Genomic DNA, 10,207 nt, shown 5'->3' with positions numbered 1-10,207 from the left:
AAAGAAAATATGATACAAAAAAGTTTAGAATAAGACAAGAGGCCTTATTACTAATTGCACATATCAACAATTTTCAATATTTAGGAAAGATAAATTGGGAAGTGATTATGTTCGAGATAAAAATTAAAGCAGAAAGTGATTGAGAAAGGATTATTGGATTGACTAGCAAATCATTTGACTGTTCCAGACCAGGTCAAATAAATAAATCTCAGAGACTGGTTGGACGAGAGATATAGACAGTAACTCTGCTTTAAAAACATGGAACTAAAGCATCTGGGGATTAAGAGATGTCTGAAACTACAGAATCAGGAATAAGAAATACACAATCTCACAGAAAAACAATATAATTATATTAAAAGCAAAAACATTGAAAATCATATAATTATCTCAATAGATGCAAAAAAGGCCTTTGACAAAGTGCAATAGTCATTGATGCCAAAAGAAAAAAATCCAACAAAGTATTGGCATAGAGAGATCTTTTTTAATATCATATAAATAATCTGAAATCAAAAGCAATCATCACATGCATTAGGGATATTTTCCCAATAAATAAAGAAGAAAAACATATTATCTGATCTCCCCATTATTATTTGATATAATGTTAGAAATAATAACAATAAGTCAAGAAAAAGAAATTAAAGATATAAAGAAAAGTAAGGAGCAGATAAAACAGTCTATTTGCTAATAGTACAGTGGCATATTTTTTAAAACCCTAAAGTATCTGTGACTTTAGCAAAGTTGCAATTTGAAAAATCAACCCTCAACTACGTTTCTATATTTTGTTGTTGTTCAGTCTTTTCAGTTATGCCCAACTCTGCATGACCCCATTTAGGATTTTCTTGATAAAGATAATAGAGTGCTTTGAGGAACTGAGGCAAATAGGGTTAAAGAAACTTGCTTGGGCTCACACAACTATTATCTGAGGCCAGGAAGATTACTCTTCCTTACTCCAAGCTTAATACATCCATTCTGTATCATTATAACAAAGTAGCAAGGTAATAATAGAAAGAAATAGAAATATTACATTCTAAAAAACTACAAAATGCATGAAGTACCTGCGAATCAATCTACCAAAGCACACAACTAAAAATAGATAATTTATTACTTGAAACCAAAATTTTTCTGGACAAAATTAATGTACCTAGGTAAAGAAGAAAGCAATTGAATGAGAAAATATCTTCATAAATTTCTCTGATAAGAGTTTGTTATACAAGATATATAAAAAATTAACAGATAATAGATAAATGATTAAAATATATGAACAAACCATTCTAATAAGAATTGCAAATTATTAACAACCACATGAAAGACTGCACCAAATCACTAATGCAAATCAGTACAATCTTGAGGTTTTTTCTCATGCCTTAAAATTGGCAACAATGATGAAAGCTAGTAATAGTCAATGATTGAGAGGATTTGGGAAGAAAATCACACAAGTGCATTGTTGATGTTACAACCATTTTGGAAAGCAATTTGAAAATTATGCAAATAAAGTGACTAAAATATTCATAGATTGACCCAGATTCTGTTTCTAGTCTTATGTTTCAGGGAGACCAGTAGTAAGAAGCAATTCTCCATATATACCCAAAATTGTTTAGCAACACTTTTTGTTATAACTAAGAACTGGAAATAAAAAGCCCATTTATTGGGAAATAACTAAACATTGTGATATGTGAGTACAATGGAATATTATTGTGCTGTAATGAAAGATCAATTTGATGAATATAGAAGGGAATGAAGAAACAGAACCAAGAAAACAATATATACAATGAGTACAACAATGTAAATGAAAATAAAAAACAAACCCCAAAAAATTCAAAAGTGAATATTATAAAAGTATAAAGAACCTGTATAGCTTAAACGAAGGGATATGATACTAACCAACCACAAGTATTGCATATGTTTTCATACTTTTTCAATCTGATCTGTGATGCTAATTTTTAGCATCTTTTCTTTTTCTTTATTTTTAAATCCTTAACAACATATTTGTCTTATGGGATGGTTCTTTAGAAGAGGTAAGAAAAGAGATACAGGAGAAAATTTTAATGATATAATAATGAAAGGCTTTTTAGAAAAAAAACAAAGAAACTACATATAAAATTAGTATTGAAAAGCCTTTCAAGAAATCCCTTCAAGTAAATGTTGAGAATCTAATTCTACCTTTCCAGTTTCTGGAAAGGGTTCAATCTCTCATTTCACACTATTCTAGAGTTCACAGAATGCAATAATTACTTCTCTCTAGGGATGATATTGAGGGACTGAGACTTTTCATGTTAAAATTCAAAAGTCACCATCCATTGTGCCTCCAGTTGACATCAAATAGCATTTGTAAAAGATATTTTTGTCCTTAGAAGTTTTAGCAAGAATTGCCATTTCCAAAGAGTTTCTCTCCAAACCCATCCCCATGAGGCATACTATCCCCTTGCAATACATATATAAATTCACAGAGAAAAGCAGGCTAAAACTTAAAGAATAATGGGAAACAAAAAAAAGATTTTTTTAAAGGAAAAGGGTCATACATACAAAAATATTTATAGCAGCTCTTTTCTCAGTGCAAAGGATTAGAAATTAAGGGGATGCCCGTGAATTGGTGAATGGCTGAATAAATTGTGGCATAATGATTAGGATGGAATATTACTATTCTATAAGAAATGCTGAGCAGGATGCTCCTAGAAAAACCTGAAAAGTCCTCCATAAGCTCAAGCAAAATGAAATGTACTGGGTACAAAGTAATAGCAATATTTTATGATGACTAGCTGTGAATAACTTTGTTATTCTCAGCAACACAATGATCCAAGACTATTCTGAAGGACTTATGATGAAAAATACCATCAATAGCCCGAGAAAGAACCAATTGTATCTGAAGAGAGATTGAAGCATACTTTTTTTATTCTATTTTTCTTAAGGGTTTGTTGGGGGGAAATCTATGTTTTTTTTTTCTCAACATGGTTTTTATGAAAATGTTTTGCATAACTTCACATGTGCCTTGTCAGTGCAGGAGGGGGAGGAAGGGAAAGAATCTGGAGCTCAAAATGTAAAAAAAAAAAAAAAAAAAACCTTATTTTACATGTAACTGGCAAAATAAAAATATTAAAACACCAAAAAAAGAAAGAAAGAATGGGAAGGAGGATATGGGTAAAGAAGATGCTAGCTAAAGGATAACTCCCAAATGCTGGCCAGAATGTCCTTTTTTCTCTTTACAGGGTCCTCATGAGGTGTCCTTTAGTTGTAACTCTATGGATAGTTCCATCTGGGTTCCATAACCTGCATTTCTCTTTGTCACAAGGAGTCTCAACCAGTGAATGCTATGAGCCTCGAGGAATTCTCTTGATATTATTCTGGCAGACTTCAACACTAATTTAGATTGCAAGTGGAAAGCTTCTCTGCTAACTCCTATCTCAATATACTCATTCAGCTAAAATCAGAAAACAATAAACACAGTAGAAAAGACAGGTAATTGTGGACATGCAGTGGTAGATAGAGCAATCACTCCTTCCTCCATTCAGCAGCCCACAACCATCCTCTTCACTCAAAAGTCACAAGGAAAGAGAGAGATTTGGTAGCAAAGACTGCTACTTTGTTGTATCTGTGTACTTCTGGTTCAGCAACCAATTAAAAGATCAATCACTCCTAAACATTAGGAACTCATGAGTCATCATGGCCAAGAGATAGTATCATAAGATATTTGCATGTGCTCTGAGGTTGAAAGGGGAAAGCCTTTCTTTCATGTCTATCCAGAAACAGGCCCACTGAATTATCCTAAGGGAGAAGGAAACACAGGAATGGCAAACTGTTTTTATGTCCATAATTGAATCTGAGAAAGTTCAAGAGAAATGTCTATAATCTCACAGCTACTGTCTGAGACATGATTTGACACATCTCCCAAACTAAAAGTCCAGTGCTCTAGACCAATCTGCCTCAAATTTTTAGAATAAGTTCTGTGTTTGAGCAGAGAAAAGTCTTCTTCGCTCAGTCTGGATATTTTAAATACTTGCTCATACTTTTCAGAACTGATAATGTACTTTGAACATTTGATCAGTGAACCATTAGTAAATACTCTCATTTCACCATCTTAAAATCTATTCAGATCCTTTTCTGATGTGAAAGAGAGTATATTGTATAGGTCTGAGGAAGATTGGTTAGTCCTGTTGCTTTATATGATTTATATTGAAAGCTCAAGAAATGCATTATCCAAAAAAAGCCAGGCAATCTTCCTGATACCCATGACAAATCCCATGACATATCAGTAGACTCAACGTGTATGCAATACTGATTTCCAAGAATAGGAATCACACAATCTCAGAACTGGACGACGTTTTGGAAGAGAGAGTTAGATCTTTCAACCAAGGATCTTTTTCACATATATTCCAGATAAGTGGTCATCCAGTTTCTGCTTTAAGACATATAGTTAGGGGTGTCTACTACTTCCTGAAGTAGCCCAGTTTTGGATAGCTCCAATTGTTAAGCAGTTTGTTCTTCACATCAAGCTTTGATTTGGCTCTTCATTTCTATTTAATTCTTTCTCTGGGCCTAAGTACACAAAAAAATATAAAACTTCTCCCAGTTCTTCAGATCATTCAAGACAACTATCACCTTCTCTTAAATAAGTCTTCTCTTGGCTAAATATCACCAATTCCTACAAGCAATCATTATATTATATGTCATTATCCTGGTAACATTCCATTATATATAACTCCAGCTTGTCAATCTCCTACCCAAGTACCCAGAACCTGAAATTGGAGCATATATTCAATATGTGATTTGACAAGGTGAAAGTATGATGGGACTATCTAAAACCCATGGCATTCTCAATGAAATCTGGGATATTAGCCTTTGGGGCTCCCATTTCATTCCACTGACGTATATTAGAATCTCTAACCCACTTTTTAAAAAGACATAATCTTTTTCAAATTAAATAATTATTTTTCAAATACAATTTTATATTAGCCTAATGGAACTTGGATTCAAGTTACAAAGAGCTGGCGACATCTCTATATGAATGCCAATTATTACATTAGAAATAGTTATTAAAAGATATACAGTTATATGAATGTAATAGAAAATTACTGTCCTATAAAAATATATTAATATGATAAATACAAAGAAGAATAGGAATGAGTTGAACATGAAGCAGAGACAGTAAAATGACATACACAATTGCAACAATTCAAATAGAACAACAACCACCAAGCAACAATAGGAAATGTAGGTTGCAAAATTACAAAGAAACAAAGAATTCGCTTGGCCTCAAAGAAGAAATATGAGAAGACACATCTTCCCTATCCATTTGCAGAAATGGGAAGCCAAAGAAGTGAACTATTGGATATAACATCCAGTTTTGGGCATATTGATAAGCTTTGTTGAGTGTTTTTCTCTTCTTCCTCTTAAAAAAAATATATATTTGTTACAGGATTAGCTAGATGGCAAAGCAGATAGAGCAGTGGTCCTGGAGTCAGGAGGACCTGAGCTCAAACCTGAGCTCAGACACTTAATATGCCTTAGCTGTGTGACCCTGAACAAGTCACTTAATCCCAATTGCCTTGCAAAAAAAGAAAGAAAAAAAAAGATCTCCAAGACAGATCAGAGTATAGAAGGGGAAATATAGATGATATAAAGACAAAAAAATTCAACAAAAATAGCTTTTAAAAAAGATACATAGGGTCTGTTGAAATTTGGCACATTTGTTCCCCAGTGCTACTAATCCTGAGGCAGTTAATAGCATTGTGGATAGAGTACCAGGCCTGAAGTCAGTAAGAGTCATTTCTCTGAGTTCAAATCTGGCTTAAGAAACAAGCTTTGTGATCCTGGCTAAGTCACTTAACCCTATTTGTCTCAGTTCCTCATTTTTATAATGAGCTGAAAAAGGAAATGGCAAACCATTCCAATATCTTTGCCGAGAAATTCCCAAATGGGGTCACAAATAGTCAGATATGACTGAATAACACCAGTAATGAACATGTGATATTGGACAAAACTGAGATCAGCATACTGAACTCTGAAATATGTTGCAGGAACAAGTACAAAGATGTAAAGCAACAAAAAAAATGTTGTCCCAATCCTGAATCAATCTATTCCCCTGTTATCCATCCCTAGTATAGGTCTTTCAATGAAAGGTATATCAAGAGTAATAGTGTATATACTCCATATCATTTGCTTTAACCATGATGTGACAATCTCCAAGAGACAACTATCCCACAGCAAATAGTGTGTCTTGTGCTGATTCCATATTTGTCTTGTAATTGGCACATGACATAAATGAGATGTGACTTTCTCCCTATTTTTTTCCCAAGGGAATCAGGTACATAAATGAACAAAATTGGTTTTACTAACAAAAGACAAATCCTATCTAAATTTACCACCAGGAGGAGTTTGTGAGCAAGTTCCAACACTGGTAGTATTGCTAGGTTGCTATGATAAAATCACTATGGAAACTAGGCACTTAAAACTGATGCCCTCCAGCTGGGTAATTGGGCTTGCCCAGAGTCCTCTGACCCATTCCCCACTACTTTCTTACTCCTCCCCCATAACCTTTTAAAATTCAGAAGGCAAACTGTACCCCAAGCCTCTCTGAATCAGTGGCAGCTTTTCCTCACACCAGTGCTACTAGCTTTTTTTTTTTTTTTTAATGGAAATGAAATAGGTCTGAGAAATCTTTCTGTATTTGGCCTCAGACAGCTCTGTAAGGTTTGAAGGTAACAATGCTGGGTCCTTCTCTCTTTGTCCCTATGGCTGCAGCCCCAAAACCAGATGCTTTTTTTCTTTGTAAAAAAAAAAAAAGGAGGAAATTCCTTCTCTTTGGCTAATAGCTACCTGCTGATCAATACATTACTCTCCTGCAAAACTGTCTCTTTGTAGAAAAAAAGATTACATAGTTAATACTATGAGCTATGCTGTGCAGTAAAGAGCTTAACAAAGGAATATTTCTCCTAATGTGACTTTCCTGTCAGTGTAACTGAACAAATTGTTTACAAAGGAAAAATTGTAAACCATAGACAACAGTTACAACAATTATCTCCAGGATCAAATATAAACTCTTTTGTTTGTCACATAATGTTTTTCACAATCTCACTCTCTCCTACCTTTCCAACCTTGTTATATGAAATAATCCCCTCCATATACTACATAATATAGCCAATTGGTCTCCTTGCTGTTTCTCATACATCACACTCCATCTCCTTTTGCTTTGCCTTGACTATCCCCTATCCCTAGAATATCCCATTTCACTTAAACCTCCTAGAATCTGTTTTCCTTAATTTAAGATTCAACTCAATAACCAACTTCTACATGAGATCTTTCCTGTTTCCTCCCCAGCTATTAATACTTGAAAGACTTTTGTCTTGGTATCACTAAGCTGTAGTATATCACCTGGCACATAGTAGATGCTTAACAAATAACCATTAATTAATTCATTCAAGCTTATCAAAACTGTACCTTATCACTAATAGTAAGAAAAATGTAGATTTTTAAAAGCTAAGGTTTTATTTCACACCCAGCAAATTAGGAAATATAGCAAAAATGTAAATAGTCAATTTAGTTAGAATTGTGGGAATATAGGCAATATTGATAGTGTTATAAATTGTTCTGTTATGCCACAGTCTCCTTGAATTGTCCTATCTCAGTTATTCTGCCCCAAACCCCAGGCTATCATACCACCCTTCTCTCTTAATCATCAGAATATTTGATAAGGATAAAAGATCTTATATTTTAGAATATCAGATGCCTCTCCCCATCCTAATCTATCAGAATATCAGAAATCTCTCCCCATCAGAATATAAAAATGCCTCTCCCCATTATGTCATTGTTCCTGTCACCCCATAAAGAATCTCTGTACCCCACATTCGATAATGGATACTTGGAGTTGAGAATCCGATCCTGTCAATTGATTAACTCTCCAATAGATTAAATTATTATAACTCTCTAACCTCTATCTTGCCTCAGCGTTACAAAATATGAGAAACTGAGAATGGGATTAGAGGTTAGAGACCTTTCAGGTCTCCCCATTGGGCCTGGGAATGGTTGGGGATCTGGTTTTTTAACTTGGAAAAGGTTAGTTCTCTAGATTTCTCCAGATCTCCAGGAAGGGAGCAGTTCTGCAACCACAGCCAAGGCTGATGGTGGACACTTTCGATTCGGCCATAGGAGAGTAAGTCTGGGTGTCTTAAGACACAATCTGATCTGTTTATCTGTTCTGTTTGTGCTAGCATCTGGATTCTCAGTACTACAGGACACCCACAGGTGTTAAATTCTGAGAAGTAGTGTCTACTGGATACAGTGTGGCACTATCTGGGTGTCTTTCTAAGACACCTCTGGTTCTATGTGCCAGTTGGCACAACTCTGGGTATTTCAGAGTATAAATCTAGGTGTCTTTTTAAGACACCATCTGGTTCTAGTTTTGATGTTAATGTCTTATTGAATGTTATAATTGTGCAGCCTATGTCTGTGTGATCAGTGTTATGTATTCTGTACGTTTTATCTGCCTGTTTTGTGACTTAAGGTTTAAGAATTGTGATTGAAAAATTTGGCAATTGGTTAAAGGGGACAGAAAAAAAAGTCTTGGCTATTCAGTCAAAAGGAAAAACTGTTAAAAGATATTAGGAGTTCTCCTAGTGGTATAAGGCTATCTGTCAACTCAGTCACCTTGTCATGGGAAACTGTTTCAAAAACAATATCTCCACCGGATTGTCTTCTTAATCATTTTTCTGAGACATTTAAATATCATGATTATGGAATATCATGGAAAAAGAATAAACTAAAACTGTTTTGCCAAAAAAAAAAGTGGCCTTCCTTTGGGTCAGATGGCCACCAGAAGGCACATATGATAGAGAAATAGCACAAGCAGTGCAGCAGATAGTTACAGGTGAACCTGGCCATCCAGATCAGTATCCCTATATTGACATCTGGCTGCAAGTTGTTTCTTACCCCCACTCCTGGATAAGGGCAATGACCATGAAAAAATGTTATTTGCATTTTGGTCACCCAGTCCCAGAAGACAGATAAGAAAGGTTGTAAATTGCCAGTAGCTCAAGCAAAACGGGAAAAGAAGTCCTACTGGAATCTTCGGAAGACCTCTTAGAAAATCTCCTATCTAGGGTCGAGCCTATATCCACCTTTACCTGGAAACCCCCCACTCCCACCCCCACATGAATTACAGCCTGAAGAATTAAAACCTGTGTCTCGCTCTTCAGCACCTAGCCCTTTATCAGCCTTCCCAACCTCCTCTTCCCCTCCTCCCAGCACACAGGGGCTTAGAAAAGTCATGAGAAAACTGGCTCCTGTCCCATTACCTCCTGTCTTCCCTGTTTCTCCTGCGCTGTTCCCTACCCCACCTTCCCCTTCATCTCTGTCTCTCTCAACTTCCTGCACCCCAGGCGGAGTTTCATACAATACTTCAGGATCTGTCCAGCCACTCCCAGTTCCCCCAAAATCTGTTCTGCCTCTAAGGGAAATGGTGGGCTCAGAAGGGGGTTCCCTTCTTAGTTTATGTCCCCTTTTCTATGAATGATGTTTATAACTGGAAAAGTCAAAATCCCCCTTTCTCTGAGAAACCACAAGCTTTGATCTCCCCACCAACCCATGTGGGATGATTGTCAGCAGCTCCTCACCACCCTATTCAGTACTGAGGAGAGAGATCAGATTAATTGAGAAGCTAGGAAAGCTGTACTGGGATCTGATGGGGGATCCATAGAGGAACATCATAATCAGGTAGAAGCTAGTTTTCCCTCTGAAAGGCCTTCCTGGGACCCCAACTCCCATCAGGGTAGTACTGTGCTTTCTGCTCATCATAAATATCTTCATCATGGTCTTAAAGCTGCAGCCAAGAAGCCTATTAACATGACTAAGATTTCTGAAGTTATTCAGGGTACAGAGGAATTCCCTGGTGCATTACTAGAACATCTATATGAAGCTTATAGAATCTATAGCATTATAGACCTTGAAGCTCCCAAGAACTATAGATCTGTGAATATTGCATTCATTAGTCAATCTGCTCCAGACATATGCATAAAATTACGTAAATAGGAAGGATTTGAGGGTATGAATATATCTCAACTAATTGAGATATCCTCTCTCTTGAGGGGACAGACTGAGGCAGCCCTGGTTCTCTTTCTCTAGACCCCGGAGAACCTGAGGAATGCTTATAAATTGGTGGTCAGCCTGGACCAGGACCAGGAATCTGGAGCCACATACTCTTCTCTAACAAAACCTTTGA

The sequence above is a fragment of the Sarcophilus harrisii genome, chromosome 3 (genome assembly GCF_902635505.1).
Source record: "Sarcophilus harrisii chromosome 3, mSarHar1.11, whole genome shotgun sequence".
Classification (NCBI taxonomy): domain Eukaryota; kingdom Metazoa; phylum Chordata; class Mammalia; order Dasyuromorphia; family Dasyuridae; genus Sarcophilus; species Sarcophilus harrisii.
Note: the sequence above shows the minus strand (reverse complement) of the source record.